This window comes from Balaenoptera acutorostrata, chromosome 11 (genome assembly GCF_949987535.1).
Source record: "Balaenoptera acutorostrata chromosome 11, mBalAcu1.1, whole genome shotgun sequence".
In the NCBI taxonomy this organism is placed as follows: Eukaryota; Metazoa; Chordata; class Mammalia; order Artiodactyla; family Balaenopteridae; genus Balaenoptera; species Balaenoptera acutorostrata.
This window is the reverse complement of record NC_080074.1, coordinates 65,399,192-65,409,105: the sequence shown is the minus strand read 5'-3', so window position 1 is coordinate 65,409,105 and position 9,914 is coordinate 65,399,192.

Sequence of the window (9,914 nt, the reverse complement as noted above, 5' to 3'; positions counted from 1 at the left end):
ACTTGGGCCTCTCAGTCTGTAGCCCCAGCTTGCCACAAATGTTGGGGATATTCTCTGTTCCATACACAGCCCAGGCCTTTTTCTGGTCCTCCTCCTACCCAGCCTTTATCATAGGGGGTTCATGGTAGCAGCACGTGTAGTTGGTTCCAGTATACAGCCAAGCTTTGACATTTGGGGATGCATAATGGAAAAAGCATGACAATTGACTCATTTTGCAAGTATCGTGGTCTGCAATATCTGTGGTCACCCACTGGGCCCGGCTCTGTTCTCGACGGTAGAAATCAGTGAAAATATAAAAATCCTTGTCCTCGTAGAGTTTATATATGTGATTATAAACCAAAATTTGCATTACAGTCAGGTTACTCCATTTTGGCACGCTTGCCCTCTGGTTGTCACCCTCATTGTAAACAGCTTCCTGTTACTCTGACTCCTGGCTGAGGCCCCAGCTGAGGTGGAGCAGGAAATGTGAGGTGTTTCAGGTACTGTCTTCGCACCCTCAATCTTTGTAACCAGAGCAGGGCAGTGAGCTCCCTTTTAGTCTTCTCCCAACTAGCCCACCAGTCACAAGTTAAACAGAAGAGGTTAACACGTAGCTCGTTCCACGCCTAGCAGACCTGCAGGCTGAGCTAGAGTGGGGAAGGCATCGGTGGGCGGCGGGAGTGGAAGGATGTCTGTGCTGGGAGAATAGACAGTCTGTTCTGCGAAGCAGGGGGTCAGATGGGGGCGCCCACTTGGCGCCAGGTAACGTGCTCCATGCTGGGGCCAGAGGTGGATATAGTTACTGCTTTTCAGTCATCATGGCGGAGCAGTGCAGGAGAGCTACATGCAGACATTAAGTTCTTACAGGTAAACACAGGGCCGTGGACAACAGAGACAGCCCTGCTCCTGGTTCAGGGAAAAGTGTGTTGGAGATGATACCTGAACTAAGGTGAAATCTCGAAGATTGAGTCAAGTGAGACAAGTGGTGAGGTTAGAAAGGCAGTGGTAGGAGTGGGTGTTTTCAGGTCAAGGGATTAGTATGAGAAAAGGCACAGGAGCGTGATTCAGCATGGGGAGTGCTGGGAGTGCAATTGCTGGGTTGTAAATTTTACGGAGGGGACCAGTAGGAAATGAGAAGGAGGGGGTAAACAATAACTGAGGGCCTGCTGTTCGGTGCTAAGGAGCTGGCCTTGTCCTGACGGCAGCAGAGAGCATGGAAGGGCTTTGAGCAAGGGAATGGTCAGATTTAAGTCCTCACATCTCAGGTGACTAGAGAGTAGACTGGGGGAAAGGGGCTAGTTGAAAGGCAATTATACACTAATGCCCAGATGTGGTCCCTCTCCTGTCTCACTAAAAGGAAGCAGAGCTCCTTGGAGAAATGGCCCAGGAAATGTACAAGATGAACCTGGAACATAATGTTATGCCAGAAAGCAAAGGAGCTGTCAAAGATGACTAGTATCATTCAGAAGGACTCGGGGGCTAATCTAAAGAGGCTCCTCCTGGCCGAAGATGGGATAATTTGAGCATCAATAAACTCATAAGTTCATGATATTTTAAAAATATTGGTCAGCTTTGGTGGATGCTAGAAACCAGTCACTTTGTCAATAAACAGCAGCATTTATCCTTTCTTGTCTGTATAAACTGTACTTCAGGGTAATCAAAAAGTAAGTAAAAGTTTCTCTCTATAGAAGTACTCCAGCTATTACATGAAGGAATTATAGGATTAGTATCACTATTGTAAACCTCTGACGGAATAATGAAGCTAGGAGATGATAATAGCCACCAACATCATATTAAGAGACAACCTGACATATGCCTCCTGATGCAAGTAAGCAACACTTCCAAAAAAAAGTTGACTCTCAGGCATATTACATTCTAGATCAAGTACCAGTTTACAGGGAAGACGGGTCAGAGGACTATGTTAAATGACGTAATGGGGCTGCAAGCAGCAAAACCTAGTAAAACTCTAAGGACAAACAACCTAGAGTCTTTTTTAAGAAAAAGAAAAGGCAAAGAAGGAAGAACGAAATAAAAAAAAACAATAGAGGGAAAGGAACCTAGAGGTTAAGACTTACGAGCCATATCAAGAAAATGCAATGATGTAGACCTGAATTGGATCCTGATTCAAATAAACCAACTGTAAATGAGAGAGGGAGAGAGAGGGAGAACTGGGGCAATTTGAACCTGTGGTAACCATTCTCCAGGATGCCCACCCACCCCTCAAAAATCCTGGCCTCCTGGTATTCATACCCTCTACGTGGAAGCAGGCTGGTACATATAATGGGATGAATGCTGCTGAACTGTGTGTGATTTACGAAGCTTGGTCATGAAGGGCATTGCAGCTTCCTCCTTGGCTCTCTGGTGCACTTGCTCTGAGGGAAACCAGGCATGGGTTCTGAGGCCGTTCAAGCTGCCCGGTGGAGAGTGCTTGCAGAGAGGACCCAAGCCACAGCCAGCACTGAATTGCCAGCCAGTGTGATTGAGCAACCTGGAAAGCAGATCCTCCAGGAACTGTCAAGCTTTCAAGTGACTGCAATCTCAGGAGACACTGAGCCGAAACTAGCTAAGCTGCTCCCGAAATCCTGACCCACAGAAACTGAGTGACAATAAATGTTTATTGTTATTTTAAACCACTAAGTTACACAGCAAGAGATAACTAATACCAACACGAACTAGATAGTTGAGGATTTAAAGAAGTATTGCTGGTGCTTCCCCGGTGGCGCAGTGGTTAAGAATCTGCCTGCCAATGCAGGGGTCACAGGTTCAAGCCCTGGTCCAGGAAGATCCCACATGCCGCGGAGCAACTAAGCCCGTGCACCACAACTACTGAGCCTGCGCTCTAGAGCCCGCGAGCCACAACTACTGAGCCCACATGCTACAACTACTGAAGCCTGCGTGCCTAGAGCCCGTGCTCCGCAACAAGAGAAGCCACCGCAATGAGAAGCCTGCGCACCGCAATGAAGAGTAGCCCCTGCTCGCCGCAACTAGAGAAAGTATGTGCACAGCAACGAAGACCCAATGCAGCCCAAAATAAATAAATAAGAGTAACTTTAAAAAAAAAAAGTATTGCTAATGCTAAGTATATAATATAATTAATATAAATACTGCTAATCATGTAATTGTGATGATGTTCTTTAAAACATCTTTTAGAGGTGCATACTGAAATATCTATAGATGTATTAATATGCTGTCTGAGATTCGCTTCAAAATAATGCAGTTAGGGACTTCCCTGGTGGTGCAGTGGTTAAGAATCCACCTGCCAATGCAGGGGACACGGGTTTGAGCCCTGGTCCCGGAAGATCCCACATGCCATGGAGCAACAAAGCCCGTGCGCCACAACTACTGAGGCCTCCTGCCGCAAGTACTGAAGCCCGCACACCTAGAGCCTGGGCTCCGCAAAAAAAGAAGCCACCGCAATGAGAAGCCCGTGCACCGCAACAAAGAGTAGCCCCTGCTCGCTGCAACTAGAGAAAGCCCGCACGCAGCAACGAAGACCCAACGCAGCCATAAATAAATAAATAAATAATGAGGTTGGGTGGCAGGAGGGAGTGGAGGGTATAGATGAAGTGAATGGTCATGAGTTTATATTGGTCGTAGCTGGGCAATGGACATATTCGCTGTATTATTCTCTCTACTTTTTTGTACGGTTGAAATTTTCTATAATAGAAAGTTAAAAAAAACGGTACTTAACAATTGTCCAGGCAAGAGAAAAGATGGTCTGAAATAGAGCAGTAGTTATAAGGATAGGAAGGTAGACAGTGAAATAAAATATTCATGAGGTGAAATGTCCAGGCCTTAGTGAATGAATAGATGCAGAGAGGAGAGAGAGAAGAATCTAGGGTAACTCTCAGGTGTCTGGACGGTCCTACCAGCCACTTGCCAGCTCTGCAAACTTGGGAGAGTCAGTCAGCCTTTCTGTCTCTCATTTTCCCCTGTGTAAAATGGAGGTAAAAATAGACTTACCTCATAGAATAAACAGACTTACCTCATAGGATAATACCCCATAGGATTAAGTTAATTAAAACATGTAAAGAAAGCACTTAGTACAGTGTTTGGCACATAGTAGTAAATCCTCCAAGCGTTACCTCTTCCATTGGGGAAGCCCAGGACTGGGGGTGGGATGGCACTTTTGGTTTTGAACATGCTGAGAAGGCCACCATCAGGGACTTCCACAAAGGTGCCAGGAGGCCTTTGCATATAAATCTGAAGCTCAGGGGAGAAGTCAGGGATAGAGATGTGGATGATTTGACACATTTTAAACCCATACAAACGAGTCAGCTCCTTGAACAGACACTTCACCAGAAAAGATACACAAATAGCAGACAAGCACATGAAAAGCTCTTAAACCTCATTAGGTATTAGGCAAATGCAAATGAAGTCAACCATGAAATACCACTTTACACTGATGAGAATGGCTAAAATTTTTTTTGTTAATTGTGATAAAACCAAGTACTGGTGAGAATGTGGAGCAACTGGATCCCTCACACTGCCAAGTGGTGAGGTAACATGGTACAACCTCTGGAAAACAATTGGCAGTTTCTTATAAAATTAAACATGTATTAACCATATAACGTAGCAATTGCACTACTGGGTATTTATCCTATAGAAATAAACATTTGTATCCACGCAAAAGTCTGGACAGAATGTTCAGAGAAGCTTTATTTGTAATAGCCAAAAACTGGAAACAATCCAAACATCCTTCAACAGGGGAATGTACAAACTAACAGTAATACATGCATGTAAATACATGCAGAGTAGCGATGGAATGCTACTCTGCAATGAAAAGGAAAAGTTATAGATACATACAACTCAGGTGGATCTCAAAGGCATTATTTTATGAAGATTGAGTGAGCCCAGTGGAACTCCAGGAACCTCACCATTTAAGGAGCATATGGAAATCTTTTTTTTTTTAATTTATTTATTATTTATTAAATTTATTTATTATTATTTATTAAGTAGGCTCTTATTTATTTTTGGCTATGTTGGGTCTTCGTTTCTGTGCGAGGGCTTTCTCTAGTTGTGGCGAGCGGGGGCCACTCTTCATCGCGGTGCGCGGGCCTCTCACTATCGCGGCCTCTCTTGTTGTGGAGCACAGGCTCCAGACGCGCAGGCTCAGTAGTTGTGGCTCACGGGCCTAGTTGCTCCGCGGCATGTGGGATCTTCCCAGACCAGGGCTCGAACCCGTGTCCCCTGCATTAGCAGGCAGATTCTCAACCACTGCGCCACCAGGGAAGCCCTGGAAATCTTTTAAATCTGTGCACTACCCTCAAACCCAACTCCTGCTGCCTAGGTGCAGGCCCTATTGAATCTTGCCTGGAATATTGCTCCAGCCTCCTCACCGGCCTCCCAGTGCCCCAGCCTTGGGTCTCTCCCGTGCACTCTGCACACTACTTCTAAATGAATCTTTCTGATGGCGAACACTGGACTTTTCAATGACTCATTTTTGCTGTCAGGATAAAGTCCAAACTTCCCATCATACATTCAAGTCTCCTGCTTACCTCTGTCCTCTCATCTTGTAGTCCTCCAGCCATTATAAACTCGTATTTATGCTAGAATGTTCCATTTGATCCCTCACTGCTAGGCCTTGGTATTTTTATTTTTCTGCCTAGAACTCTCACCCACACCCACTTGGTCTGACTCATCATACCCACCCTGCAGTTCTTAGTTTTGATACCACCTCATCTAGGAAGCCTTCTCTGAGCCCCCAAGACTGGGTTTTAGCCCCTTCTGGGGCCTCCACAGCATCCGGGCACCCTCCATCAGAGCGCTACCCATGCTCTCCTATGATCCATCACCCAGTGACTGGCATCACCCACTAGAACTGTGAGTCCCAAGGGCTGGGACATGCCACATTTATCCCTGGGTCCCTGGTTCAGTTAGCTCAGTGTTCACACATACTAGGTGCCCAATGAATGTTCCTTGTGTGAACGACAATATGGGTGCATGAGGAAATGAAGGAGTGAAAGGGGAGGCCCGGCGTGGGGCGGAAGGGCCCCTGCAGAGTGTCCTGACTTCAGAAGGGGCAGGAAGAGAGAGGCAAACCAGGCCCAGAGTCCCTTCTGCTCCCTTGCCAACGCTGCCTGCCTTGGGACTGGCTGTGGGAAAAGTGCCCACCCTGAGGTCCAGCTGGGGCTGGACTGGTGAGGGAGGTTCCAGGTGAAACAGACTCTGACAGGGACAGTTTACGTCCGTCCAAGTCCGCATATTCATGTTCTCTGTACTTTGCAACGCGTGTACTGGGTGTGGGGAGAGAGCAGCCAGGATGCGGTGTGTGGTGAAGGGAGGGCACCCTGCATCTCGTCTTCTCGCCACAGGGTGGCACTTCAGGCCTGCAAACCTCTTAGATGGGCGCTGCCGCTATTGCGCCACCTGGTGGCCATTTATTTTCCGACTGTTCCGTAGGAAATGATTTTTTTCTTTTCAAGTTAAAGAATCTCAAACAAAGAACATATGCGGCATACTTGAATTTGAGGCTTTTCAATAACTCCTTGGATTGCTTCCGCCTTAGAGAAGGCCCCCAGTGCTACCCTGTTAGCTACCCTACGAGTTAACGACGGAAACCCGATTTTCTGGTGGCTTGTGCCACCTTAGGTCCCAGCTGCCCTCTGCTCAGACTCTTCCCTGCCCACTCACTCTCCCGCAGGAATCATCCGCGGCACTTATCAGAGACCTGTGTTCAACTGTGCTCCCGTGGATGGTCCTCCACCACCCACTCCCCGGTTCCTCGACCTTCACCCCTCCCAGGACTTTCACTTCTGGCTCATTTCAACTAGCCTCAGAGTATAGACGTCTACTCTTCCACTCTCAGACCACAGCCCACATCATCCCAGCTCCCCCATGCTCTCTCCCTTGCATTCTGGGTGCATTGAAACTCCAGTCCTGCCCCTTAACCCCTCCACTTTATCCTGCTCCTTTCAAGGCCCCTCAGGCATCACCTCTGTCTTTGTTTAATGCAGACTCTGGAGCTGGACTGCCTGGGTTTGAATCACAGGTCTTCCACAGACAAGCTTTGACCTTGGGCAGCTTACGTAAGCTCTCTGAGCCTCACTCTCATATTAAAATGGGGATAAAAATAATACCTACCTAAAAAGGTTGTGGTGAGGATGAACTGAATTAATATGTGTGAGCACTTAGAACAGTGCCTGGCACACTGTAAATGCTGTGTATGTGTTCGCTCTTATATGTTATTATTATTGCTCAAGCTGGAGCCTATGGTGGATGACATCACCAGCCACCTCAACAAAGCCCATCCTTGCACTAAGCCCACAATCCTCCTTTTCTAGTCCTAGAACCAGGCCTCTGCACCCTGCTAAGAGAAGAAACAGGAACCACAAAAATCCCACTTTCCTGCAGATTGTGCCACTGGACATTTCTGCTTCTCAGCCTCCATTGGGCTCCAGCCTCCTCTGAAAAATCCTTGACTTTACCTTACCTTGGTCCCTCTCCTCTGTCTGCAGTGACCATTCCACATCGCCACCATTTCCCCATACACATGGTATGAAATTCAAAAGGTATAAAAGGTTACAGTGAAAAAAGAGTCCCTCTGTGGTAACTTGATAAACATGCCACCATATTTTGTAGTCTTCCATGCATGTATCTTCGATTCCCTTGCCTCTCTCTCTTTGTTGCAATTATTTAGCAAATTGGCAGCCCTGGCTAATCCAACTTGCTCCCTATTCTGTACCTAATATGGCAGGAGAAAACCCCCCAACACATTCATATTAGTAAGTCTCACTTTTAATTCCTAATCACCTCAAGTGGACCCTTCATGCTGCCTGGTAATCCTACTATATTCTCTAGCCTATTCACTAACTTTTGAGCTCCTAGATGACTACTCATTCTATCTCCTTTCTTCTCAAACCTCCAACAACTCTTTCTCCCATCCTTCCTCTTGGCCAATGACCGTGATTATTTCCTTGAGAAAATAAAAGCAATCAGAAAAGTTCTTCTGGGACTTCCCTGGTGGCACAGTGGTTAAGAATCCACCTGCCAATGCAGGGGACATGGGTTCGAGCCCTGGTCCCGGAAGATCCCACTTGCCGTGGAGCAACTAAGCCTGTGCACCACAACTGCTGAGCCCGCATGTTACAACTACTGAGCCCACGCGCCACAACTGCTGAAGCCTGCACACCTAGAGCCGGTGCTCCGCAACAAGGGAAGCCACTGCAATGAGAAGCATGCGCACTGCAACGAAGAGTAGCCCCCACTCGCCGCAACTAGAGAAAGCCCGTGCGCAGCAACGAAGACCCAACGCAGCCAAAAAATAATAAATAAAGTTTTTCTGTAAGTAGACACCACCACATACACTCACCTACCTGCCTTCCTGTACCTGTGGATGCTGCTTAAGTCCACTTGTGCACTGAAGCCCAACAATTTCCTCTTTTCTCTCCTGCGTCATCAAATTTTCTCTATTTTGTCATCCCCATAAGTATAAGAAAATGCTTTAACTTCTATCTTTAAGAAACCCTCTCTTAGAGCCTGGGAACAGCAACTCCCCCATAATAATGAGCACACCCAGCCCCCAGATCTTGGTTTCTAGAGATTGTTCCCCACTGAAAGAAACCAGGGCTCTTTGGAAAAATGGCTGATTTCAGGGCTGGGTTTGGGAAGATGAACCTTGAACATGTTACACCAGAAAGTATGTACTCAAAAAGAATGATGGAGATTTGTCAAAAGACAAAACAAAACAAAAGCCAGTTTTAAAGGGATTCTACTGGCCAAATCATGGACAATTTGAGCACCAAAGTAAATAATGGTAGTAATGGATTATAAACTATTGAATAAAATAGGACACCATGAGTCCACACTGATTAAATAAATGCATAAATAGAAAGTTTGATGAAAGTGAAATATTTACATAGTTTCAAAGTACCTTACCACTATGTTCTGTGCTGCTTCTGCTTCATTTCCTCTGACCTCTAAAGAGATGGAGTATCCCAGGGCTTAGGACTCAGACCTTTCCTCTTCTGACTCTCTTGGGGATCTCATACAGTCCCCTGGTTTTAAATAACATCCATATGCTGATGACTTACCAATTTATATCTCCAGCCCGGGCTTCTTTTCTGAACTCTAGACTTCTATAACCCACTGCTTACTCCACATTTTCCATTGGATATTGTCCAACAGACATCTCAAATTTAACACATCCACTACTTAACTCCTGATCTTCCCTCCCTCAAGTCTGCTCTATCCACAGTCTTTTCCATATCAGTTAACGGCAACTTCTTCCTACCAATTGCTCCAAAAACCTTAGAGTTAACCTTTTTTAAAAAAAAATTATTTATTTGTTTATTCACTTATTTTTGGCTGCTTTGGGTTTTCATTGCTGCGCGCAGGCTTTCTATAGTTGCGGAAAGCCGGAGGCTACTCTTCGTTGCTCTGCAGCATGTGGGATCTTCCTGGACCAGGGCTCGAACCCGTGTCCCCTGCATTGGCAGGCAGATTCTTAACCACTGCACCACCAGGGAAGCCCCCCTCAATGTAGTTTTGATTTGCATTTCTCTAATAATTAGGGATGTTGAGCATCTTTTCATGTGCCTATTGGCCATCTGTATGTCGTAGTTATCCTTGACTCTCCTCTTTTCCCCACATCAATTACATTAGCAAATCTTGTTGTTTATAGTGCCTCTGCCCTGGAACAGGCCCCCATCTCTCACTGGAATTGCCCAAGAGGCTTTCTTACTGGTCTGCTTCCAGACTTGCCCTCTACAGTTTATTCTTATCACTCTCTAATTGCTCTCCATTTCACTCTGAGTAAAAGCCAAAGTCCCTACACTGGGCTCCAAGACTCCAAGACATGATCACTAAATCCTACCAAACTGGCTAAGGATAAAAAGTTTGATACTACTCAATGATGTAGAAGATAGTCTCACTTATACATTGTTGATGAAGCACAATTTGTTAATACCTATAAAAGTTCTTTAATTAAGCATATT